Genomic DNA, 10,752 nt, shown 5'->3' with positions numbered 1-10,752 from the left:
TGAGGTCCTGATACTAAAACCAGATAAAGACATAGGAATTAAAGAAAAAGAAAAGTGCAAACCAATATCCCAAATGAATGTGGAAGCAAAAATCTCAACAAAAGTCTAGCAAACTAAATCCAGCAACATATTAAAAGCCTAATCTATCATAGCGAAAGCTTGGTCTAACATGTGAAAACCAGTTTAATGGGCTATATTAATAGACTGAGAGACAACCACATGATCATCTCAATAGAGATGAAGCATTTGACAAAATCCAGCACTTTATGATAAAAACACTCAACAAACTAGGAACAGAAGAATATTTCTTCATGCTAATGAAGGGCATTTACCAAAAAATGAAAGTTAAACTATATCAAATGGTGAAAGACTGAACAGTTTCTCTTGGAACAATACAAGGATGTCTGCTCTTCCCACTCCTGGTCCACCTCGTACTAGAGGTCCTTGCCAAGGCAGTTAGTTAGGCAAGGGAAATAAATAAAAGGTATCCGCACTATTTCTATTAGCAAATGACCTTGTATAAAAACAAGGTCAACAGAAAACAAGGAAAACAACATAAAAACAAGGAAAATAGAAATCGAAAGAGAAAATAGAAACCTTGTATATAGAAAATCCTAAGAAATCCACATTAAAAAAACCTATTAGAACTAATAAATGAGCTCATCAAGGCAGCAGAATACATGATCAATATACAAAACTCAATTGTATTTCTATACACTAGCAATGTACAATCCAAAAATGAAATTAAGAATTTTATTTATGTAGATCAAAACTTAAAAAACACTTAGGAATACATTTAACAAAAGAAATGCAAGGCTTGCACACTGAAAAACACGTAACATCATTGAAGGAAATTTAATGGAGACCTAAATAAATGGAAAGGCAGGCCTTGTTCATGAATTGGAAGACTTAATATTGTTAAGATGACACTACTCCCCAAATAGATCCAGGGATTCAGAACATTCCACATCACAACCCAGCTGCCCCTTTGAAGAAACTGACAAGGTGATTCTAAAACTCATATGGAAATACAAGGGATTGGGAGCAGCCAGAAACAATCTTGAGAGGGAGGAACAAAGCTGGAGGTGTAGGGGCCAAGGGCAGTCCGCCGCAAGATGGGCCACTTTGGCATAAATCTAATTCTGAGTTAAAAGTGAGCAAAACCTAGCAGATTCAGGAAAAGCTCTTTACCTTGCCTTCAACTGCCAGCTTGGACCAGAAAGAAAGCGATTAATAGAGATTCTTCTTTACCTAAGAGACTTATATGCATAACAGGGCAACGTTTGTTTTCCAAAAATCTCCTTTCACCTTCTTGATAATGCTCGTCCTCCCCTTTGTATCTTCCGACTGCTCTTCTTAGCTCAATACAAGCCTCCTGTCGCCTCATTGTCTCGGAAGTTCATGTCTGTGGATTCCCTGTACATTATTAAATTTGATTTTCGCCTGTTCATCTGTGTCCTGTCAGTGTGATTCTTAGTCCAGCAAGAAGGATCTCGAAGGGCAGAATAATTCTTCCTCCCCAACAGGCGCTATAGTCAGCAGAATACTTGAACTCACTGGACACCACTCACCCTGACGATGTTGCAGCCGAGAGATCTTTGGGAAATCTGACATATAGCAGGCAGAAGGTAATATTTCTTGCCATGTCAGTCTCCTCGAATCAATATCTGCACAGTCTGATGGAGTGAGAATGAGGAGATTCCTTTTCCTCTCTTTCTAAATTTATATTAGCAGAAAAAAGTATTTGTTGAACTAGTTCCTTGGGCGTAGCAACTATTTGGTTAAATTTGGTAGATTAATCTTGGTTACTGATCCATTTCATCCAAGAGGTGGTCTTTTGTTTTCTTCTGTGTTTTGTGTCATGTTTCATAAAAAGGAATTTCCATAGGGCAGAACACAGGCATAGGCACTACAGCCTGCTGTCTGAACTGGTCTCACAGGCTGATGAGCTCCTGGTTCTCGTCAGACTGTCTCTGTTTACACAAACTTTGTTGTGAATTAAAGGCTGTTGCTCAGGGACATCTTAGAAGCCAAAGCCACAAAATTAGTGGGCCCAGGTTGAGCGCTTAAAAGCAGTTAGAGCACTTGCCACCTCAGGAAGACTTCCATGTTAGGTTAAGTTGGTCACGGAATTAAGTTAGATTGACACAAGTTCACCCACCAACCTCGAGAAAACTTCTGCACAATGAAGTATACTATAAAACAACATATAATCCCCAACCCTGTAGCACACCCCTCCTAGGTATTAACGTGGCTCCAAGAGACATAAGACTTAGCAAAAGAGGAAGCAGATGAAGTTTTCCACTATGTCCTAAGAACTTGGCTTTATGACCCGTGAGAACGTTGTCTTCAGTCTCCACCATTCAGAGGGTGCACTCACCAGGGTCCACCCTGGTGGCCAAACACACTGGGAATTCAACTCTCTCTCTTTCTCTCTCTGTCCAGCCAAGCCAGCTCTCAGGAGTGTTTGTCTTGAGAGGCTCTAGCCCACAGGAAGCCTTGTCCAATCAACCTTCATCATCTGGTAGTGCTGGACAGTGCCATGCCAGTAGCAGCTGCCCAGTCTCACAGAGGAGCAGGTCTCTGACTGGCGGTGTATCATGTTTTCGTGACTGACCAGAAATAGCATTTGCACCATACCACTCTCACCACCTATGCAACAAAGCCCTCTGCTTTCTTAGACTCATTTTGGGAGTTGCAGAAATGCTGGCAACAATGGCCCCACCTTCGGGCTCCATCTTGTTCACAGACACACAGTGACCTCCCTTGGGGCCACAGGTTCCAGGCCTTGTAGACGTTAATGTATGCCCTGAACCGAATGCAGGACGGTTTCTTCTGATCTTCTCTAAAATGGTGCACAGAAGGCCCCACTGTGGCTACCCTAGTAGACAGTGTCTGGTCACAGATGGTGCCACATTAGATAAGTGCCCTATGACCTCACCGTCTTGCCCCTGGCTCTACGAAATCGGAGGATTAAGGCCCAGGAGGGGCAGAAGATGGGGGCGGAGAGTGCCTGCACACTGCCTAGATCATCTGCCTGCCTGACAACCCCTCACCAGCCCGTCAGTAAGCCACTCTGAATACAACTGGGTATAGAGTGGCTTGCTTCATTTTTCAGTCTTAAAGTGTTTATACATTATTGATCCTCCTCCACCTTCTAACCAGGAGTTATCTATGCCTCCTCTAAAGGCCACTTGCATCTTTGGCTAAGCCATTAAGTTGCCCTTAATAGATGCTACTCCTCAATGACCAGATGATGCATCCTTTAAATTGGCGACATTTAAAAGAAAAAGATTCTTTATAAAGAGCTCTCAATTGTCCTATCACTCTAACAGTTAGCCTTAGGGACGCCCTTGATAAGATGAAAGAACAAAAATTAGACTTAAGACTTAAAAATAAATGTCCACATCCAATGTAAATTCTCCTTGAAACCTGGCCTCATCTGCCTGTTTTCCCTTTCCTTACAAGACTTAGAGCACTCATGCCTAATCTCTAGGTTCAAAGTATACAGGTTGATCATATAAATGCTGAAAGCCAGGAAATGAAATGAACAAAAGCATGTAAAACTGGCAATATAGTTTACTTTGCTTCTACCTCTCAGGGATCAGTAATCCAGTTTTGCAAGATTCAGGCACTGCTGTGCCCTGTACTTTGCAGGTGTATCCTAGGACACCCCCTCCCCCTGCCCGGCTCCGCTCCCCCGCCCACCCCACCCCCGCACTGCAGAAGAATTCATGTCCCTGGACAGCAGCAGAGTTTTCAATTGTAAAATTTAAATTTAAATTTAAATTGTAAAAGTTCTTTGCCTCTACTTTTAGAAGATGCTACCAAATTTAGAGAGGAATTAAAAGATTAATTACTATTCATAGCCCCCCCCCCTTCACAGAAATAGGACCAAAATTTCTCCTAACCCCTCCTACCCGTGATCTCTGAAAGCCCAATAGTCAGGAGCTAATAAAAGCCACTGTTTAACTGTGTACCCAGAAAGAATGCTTTCATTAAAATGCCTTATACAGACTTTACAAAGACATAAATTTTTTTGATTCCCATTTTTGTTAAAAATTTCCCTGATAGAAAGAAGCAAATTTAGTTTAAAAAGCGAAATAGTCCCTTGATAATCAGGCTGTAATCTAGTTCTTTGGGGGAATCAGAAACCATTCTTTGTCTTACAAGTATCTACGAAACCAGAAATGCAGTGCTAGAAGCAAGCTCACCTATCTTAATCATACCCAAATCTCGCTTATTCTTCTTAAAATGTTTGTAGACATTATAACAGATCAGGATATCGGAACAGAACTGTCCTATGTTTGAGAAGAAGACATACATTTAAACAGCAATTACCCTCAAACACTTGGTGGGGGGATAGTTTTTGCATTCTTTCTCTGTCCATTAAAATTATAAATCTTATGTCTTTAAAATATAAACACAGCGCACAATCACCGGAGAATGAAGGCAGGAAAAAGGAAACATAAGCTGCTAGAAAGGCTCTTGTGCCCAGACTCATACCTCTGATAACAAGATAGACAATGTTCCAGATCTCCACCTTGGAGAAAACTTGGGCACTTTCTCTGTGCCTTTGTGATGCAAATTTTCTGCCATCTTCTCTAGGATCTAAGAACTTTTTTTTTTAATATAAACTTGAAGAAGAAAAAAAATTTTTTTAAAGATCTTATTTATTTATTTGACAGACAGAGATCACAAGTAGGCAGAGAGGCAGGCAGAGAGAGAGAGGGGAAAGCAGGCTCCCTGCTGAGCAGAGAGCCCAGGAAGAAGTTTTTCATAAGAAAAAAAGGAGGTATTTGGAAATCGGGCCTTTAATTTCCTTTCCACAAGTATTTGTAAGCACAAACGCTGTAAGACTGTTGGCACTGTGTCTGTGTGTGTGGCCATATAAAAGGGGGTTATTTCCTCTATCTCCAAATGGTACTGCTAAAAGAGTTCTACTCAGTAAGATTGAAGGCAAGTGTTTCTAAGGATTGGGCATTCCAAAAATTCAAAAAGACAGAAACTAACCCAAATGTTTTTCAAGTTCACGTGATCTGGGAAAATATTCACTATTAAAGCTAATTTGAGATTGTTGGTTTAATTAAAATAACATGTCTTTAGAATTACCAGCGTTTAATATTGAGGTAGACGGAGGGATGAGTAAAACAGGTGCTGGGGAATTAAGAGTGCACTCACCATGAGGAGCACTGAGTAATGTATAGAAGTGCTGAATCCCTGCATTTATTGTACACCTGAAATTAATGTCACACTCTGTTCACTATACTGGAATTAAAATAAAAAACTTACTGAAAAATTTATTCTACCTGTATTTGCTAGAAATCATGTAAGTTCGCTTTATCTCTGTTGCAACATTTATCATAAAAAAAAACAATAATAATAGACTATTAGAATTAGACTATTAGAATAATAGTTGACTAATAATAGATATAGAATAATAGTTGACTAATAATAGACTATTAGAATAATAGTTGACTTTGTGTAACGCCTCAAAGTTTTGTGGGTAATTTAAATAAAATTGTTAAGAACAAGTAAATTAAATAGATGTAAATAAGATTTAAAAGTTCATAGGTAAACCTTAAAACAGCTTCAAAATATTTGGCAGCCTGAAACTTTAAAGTTTTACTACATTAAATGATAAGTTAAATTTACTGAATATATAGATCATTTCCAAATAAGATAAAATAATGAAACAGTAAGTGCTGAACATGGGTTTATCTACCTTTGTCTTGTTACAGAAAGACTGAAGATAAACTTGGTTCTTGCTTTATTGAAAGACTGTGCTATGAAAAAACACATTTCTAGAAATTATAAAATGTATTCATAAATTTGCCAATTGAAAGAATACTCGTATAACAGAGTTCACAATTGCTTACTACTGAGCTTTCATTAAAAATTAGGTGTCTAATGGTTAAGAATTCCAATAAATGTAATTAAAACAGGTCTTTCAGGCGCCTGGGTGACTCAGTCCTTAGGCTTCTGCCTTCATCTGAGGTCAAGATCCCAGGGTCTTGGGATGGAGCCCTGCATTGGGCTCCTGGTTCCTCAGGGAGCCTGATTCTCCCTCTCTGTCTCTCATGAATAAATAAATAAATAAAATCCTTAAAAAACCAAAAAACAAAAACACATCTTTCACCTTTTTGGTTAGGTTTATTACTAAGTATCTTATTTTTGGTACAATTGTAAATGGGGTTGTTTTCTTAATTTCTCTTTCTGCTACTTCATTATTGGTAGATAGAAATGCAATGGATTTCTGTACACTGATTTTGTATTCTGCAACTTTACTGAATTTATCAGTTCTAGCAGTTTTTTTTGGTGGAATCTGTCTGGTTTTCTATATATAGTATCATATCATCTGCAAATAATGGAAGTTTTACTTCTTCCTTACTGATTCGGATTTCTTTTATTTCTTTTTTTAAAATTAATTAATTTATTTGACAGAGAGAGAGAGATCACAAGTAGGCAGAGAGGCAGGTAGAGACAGAGAGAAGGGGAAGCAGGCTCCCCGCTGAGCAGAGAGCCCGATGTGGGGCTCGATCCCAGGACCCTGGGACCATGACCTGAGCCAAAGGCAGAGGTTTCAAGCCACTGAGCCACCCAGGCGCCCCTCTTTTATTTCTTTTTGTTGTCTGACTGCTGTGGCTAGGACTTCCAGTGCTGTGTTGAATAAAAATGGTGAGAATGGACATCCTTGTCTTGTTCCTGCCCTTAGGGAAAGAGTCCTCAGTTTTTCTCCATTAAGAGTGATGTTAACTATGGATTTTTTTTTATAGATGGCCTTTATTATATTGAGGCATGTTCCCTCTAAACCTACTTTTTTGAGGGTTTTCTACCATGAACGGACGTTGTATTTTGTAAATTGCTTTTTCTGCATCTATTTGAATGATAATATGGTTCTTACTCTTTTTCTTATGGATGTGATATATCATGTTGATTGATTTGTGATTACTGAACCACCCTTGCATCCCAGGAATAAATCTCACTTGCATCCCAGGAACAAATCTCACATGATATTTTTAATGTCTTGTTGGATTCTGTTTGCTAGTATTTTGTTGAGGATCTTTGCATCTATGTTCATCAGAGATACTGGTTTTCCCTTGTAAGTTACTGTCTTCATTTGTCTTTCTTGTTTTAAAATTTTTTATCACTATTTTGCCAATTCAATTACAATGACTTGGTGTTGGTCTGCTTTTGTTGACTTGATGGGGGTTCTCTGTGCCTTTTAGATCTGGATGTCTGTTTCCTTCTCCAGACTGGGGAAGTTCTCAGCTATTATTTCAAATAAATTTTTTTGCCCCATTTTCTCTCTCCTCTTCTGGGACTCCTATAATATGAATGTTATTATACTTGATGGAGTCATTGAGGTCCCTAAGTCTATTCTCCTTTTGCATAAATCTTTTCTCTCTTTTGTTCAGTTTAATTACTTTCCATTACTGTCTTCTAGGTCACTAATTCATTCGTCTGCTTCTTCCATCTCGCTATTCATTCCATCAAACGTATTTTTCATTTTGGTTTTTTTATACCTTTTATCTCTGCTATGTTATTCCTTATCTTTGTGTTAAGGTTCACATTCACATCTTCCACTCTTTCCCCAAGCCCAGTGATTATCCTTATGATCATTACTTTAAATTCTCCATCATGCACATTAGTTATATCTGTTTTGCTTAGATCTCTGGCCGTGGCCTCATCCTGTTCTTTCATTTGGGTAAATCTCTTTGTCTTCTCATTTTGTCAAAGTCTCTGTGCCTGTCTTTGTGTGCTAGGAAAGTCAGCTACGTCTCCAGTTCTTAAGGTAACTGCCTTATGAAGAAGAGGTGCTATAGTGCCCTGCCATGGCCCCTTTTCCCCAGGGCCTGGTACTCCAGTGTGTGCTGTGGAGGCTGTACTGTTGTGTCCTGGCCACTTTACCCTTCAGGCCGGTCATCTACACAGGCTCTCTTTGCCTGTTGTGGGCAGAGTTTGGTCCCTGGCCTGAATACGGCACATTTTAACTAGGTGTGCTCTGGTCTGTTTGCAAAATGAGACCTTTCACCACCATTGCCAGAACTGAGGCTCTACAAAATCCCAAGGTTGAGAGAGATGATTCTGGCTGGGGGTGGGGCGGCGGTTGGGCTCCCTCCCTTTTGGGGGCAAGGAGCCTTCAGTGCTGGGACTGAGGGAAGTGTGAATGGTGAGTGTGGTTCCACTGGAGCTCAGGGGGGTGGGGCTTGGTATAAGCAAGTTGGGTAGTGAGTGTGGCTGCAGTACTGGTTCCTGCAGGAAGCCCTGTGCTGAGGGCCCTGGCCAGCGCCATTTCCTGTGTTCCTGGAGGGGTCTCTCCATGAACGCTGCCTCTCTTGGACACACTCCAAGATGAGCAAATAACCTCCCTGCTGGGTGCCTTAGGTGTTCATCAGATCGCTGTTTCTGCACCGTGTGTCCATGGGTTGTCTGCCTGCCTTCTCTCTGAGAAGAGACAATGTGCTCTGGGCTCTATCCAAGCCAAGCACGCTGACCTTTTAAGACACTAGGCTTGAAGTCTTGCTAGTTGCCAGGAGTCATGAAATTCAGCCCCTCTCACTTTCCAACCCAAATGCTATGGGGAATTGTTTTCTGCATGTACTCCCCTGTGTGCTTATCTGTCAGTTGTCTTTCTCTGCAACTGTGGCTCTCTCCCCACCGCATCAGCCACGATCTGTTTCTCTTCCAAGCCACACCTCCACACTTCCTACATTCCTCAATGTGGCCTCATCTCTACCTTTAGTTGTAGGGTTTGTTCTTCCAAACTTCAGGTCAATTTCTGGAGCATTCCAGATGATTTGACAGTTACCTAGTTGTATTTGTGGGATGAGACAAACCTAGTGTTCTACTCTGCCATCTTCCCATACTCTGTCATCTTTTGAGTACAATCTAACTTAGTTGCTCCCTAGAGCTTCTGGAACATTTCAGATTCTATGAGAAATTAAACTAATTACACTTAGTTGCTACATTGGTTACATGAGAAGCACTGTCAAATAGGTGGTACTAAACCCTGTTAGATTATATTTATGTAGATATGTTATTAAAGTAAGTGTTCTAAAAATTATATAAAACGCCTAGATCTGATGTCCTGGTCTATTATTATCTTCAACCATTGTGTGTCACATAAAAAACAAAATTTCCTCATCTCATCAACTGCATTGTAGTGAACTTTAATCAGCTCTTTGACAGCTACTGTTTTACTCTGATGCTAGTGTCATCTTCAGTGAGATTCAGAAAAAAACTCTGAGTGCAAGTTTCTAATAAAGTATAAAACTGAACTAGATAAGAATTTCTGAACTAGTAAAAACTGGATTCAAGCCGAACAAAAATCAGTAAATGGGACCAAATGAACTGAGGAGAATAATTAGAATTCTCATGACTTTTTTGTTTGAAACATTGCTGACTCTTTAAAATGTTTTATTTCTCCAAATTTAAGGAAACTTCTTCTCTTAAGCTGACTTACAACAATTTGTTAAAATATACTTTTGTGAACAAACTGAAGCATTTATCTTTTTCTCCCTACCTGATCCTGCCAAACTTCAGAAATTCAGTAAGTTTCTTTTTTTAAATAAAATTTTATTTATTTATTTGAGAAAGAGCAATAGTGAGAGAGGGCACAAGCTGGGATCAGGAGAAGCAGGCTCACCAGTGAACAGAGAGCTGATGCCAGGCTAGATCCCAGGACCCTGGGACCATGACCTGACCTGAAGGGACATGCTTAATTCACTGAGACACCCATGCACCCCAATTCAGTGAATATTCTTTTTTTTTTTTTTTAAGATTTTATTTATCTATTTGACAGAGATCACAAGCAGGCAGAGCGGCAGGCAGAGAGAGAGAGGGAAGCAGGCTCCCCTCTGAGCAGAGAGCCCGATGTGGGGCTTGATCCCAGGACCCTGGGATCATGACCTGAGCCGAAGGCAGAGGCTTTAACCCGCTGAGCCACCCAGGTGCCCCTCAGTGAATATTCTTATATTTTCATGTTAATATATATATTTGTATAAGTTCAATAAGAATCTGTTTTCCTCAGTTAACAAAACCAAAAGACAAATGACAGAATGGGAGAAGATATTTGCAAACAACATATCAGATAAAGGGCTAGTATCCAAAATCTATAAAGAGCTTAGCAAACTCAACACCCAAAGAACAAATAATCTGATCAAGAAATGGGCAGAGGGGGCACCTGGGTGGCTCAGTGGGTTAAGCCTCTGCCTTCGGCTCAGGTCATGATCTAGGGGTCCTGGGATTGAGTCCCGCATTGGGCTCTCTGCTCAGCAGGGAGCCTGCTTCCTCCTCTCTCTCTGCCTACTTGTGATCTCTCTCTGCCAAATAAATAAATAAAATCTTAAAAAAAAAAAAAAGAAAGAAATGGGCAGAGGACATGAACAGACCTTTCTGGAAAGAAGACATCCTGATGGCCAACAGACACATGAAAAAGTGCTCTACATCACTCGGCATCAGGGAAATACAAGTCAAAACCACAATGAGATATCAACTCACACCAGTCAGAATGGCTTAAATTAACAAGTCAGGAAATGACAGATGCTGGCGAGGATACGGAGAAAGGGGAACCCTCCTACACTGTTGGTGGGAATGCAAGCTGGTGCAACCACTCTGGAAAGCAGGATGGAAGTTCCTCAAAAAGTTGAAAATAGAGCTACCCTACAACCCAGCGATCACACTACTGGGTATTTACCCTAAAGATACAAACGTAGTGATCCGAAGGGGCACGTGCACCCGAATGTTTAT

The sequence above is a fragment of the Mustela nigripes genome, chromosome X (assembly GCF_022355385.1).
Source record: "Mustela nigripes isolate SB6536 chromosome X, MUSNIG.SB6536, whole genome shotgun sequence".
Lineage (NCBI taxonomy): Eukaryota > Metazoa > Chordata > Mammalia > Carnivora > Mustelidae > Mustela > Mustela nigripes.
This window is presented reverse-complemented; position numbering follows the sequence as displayed.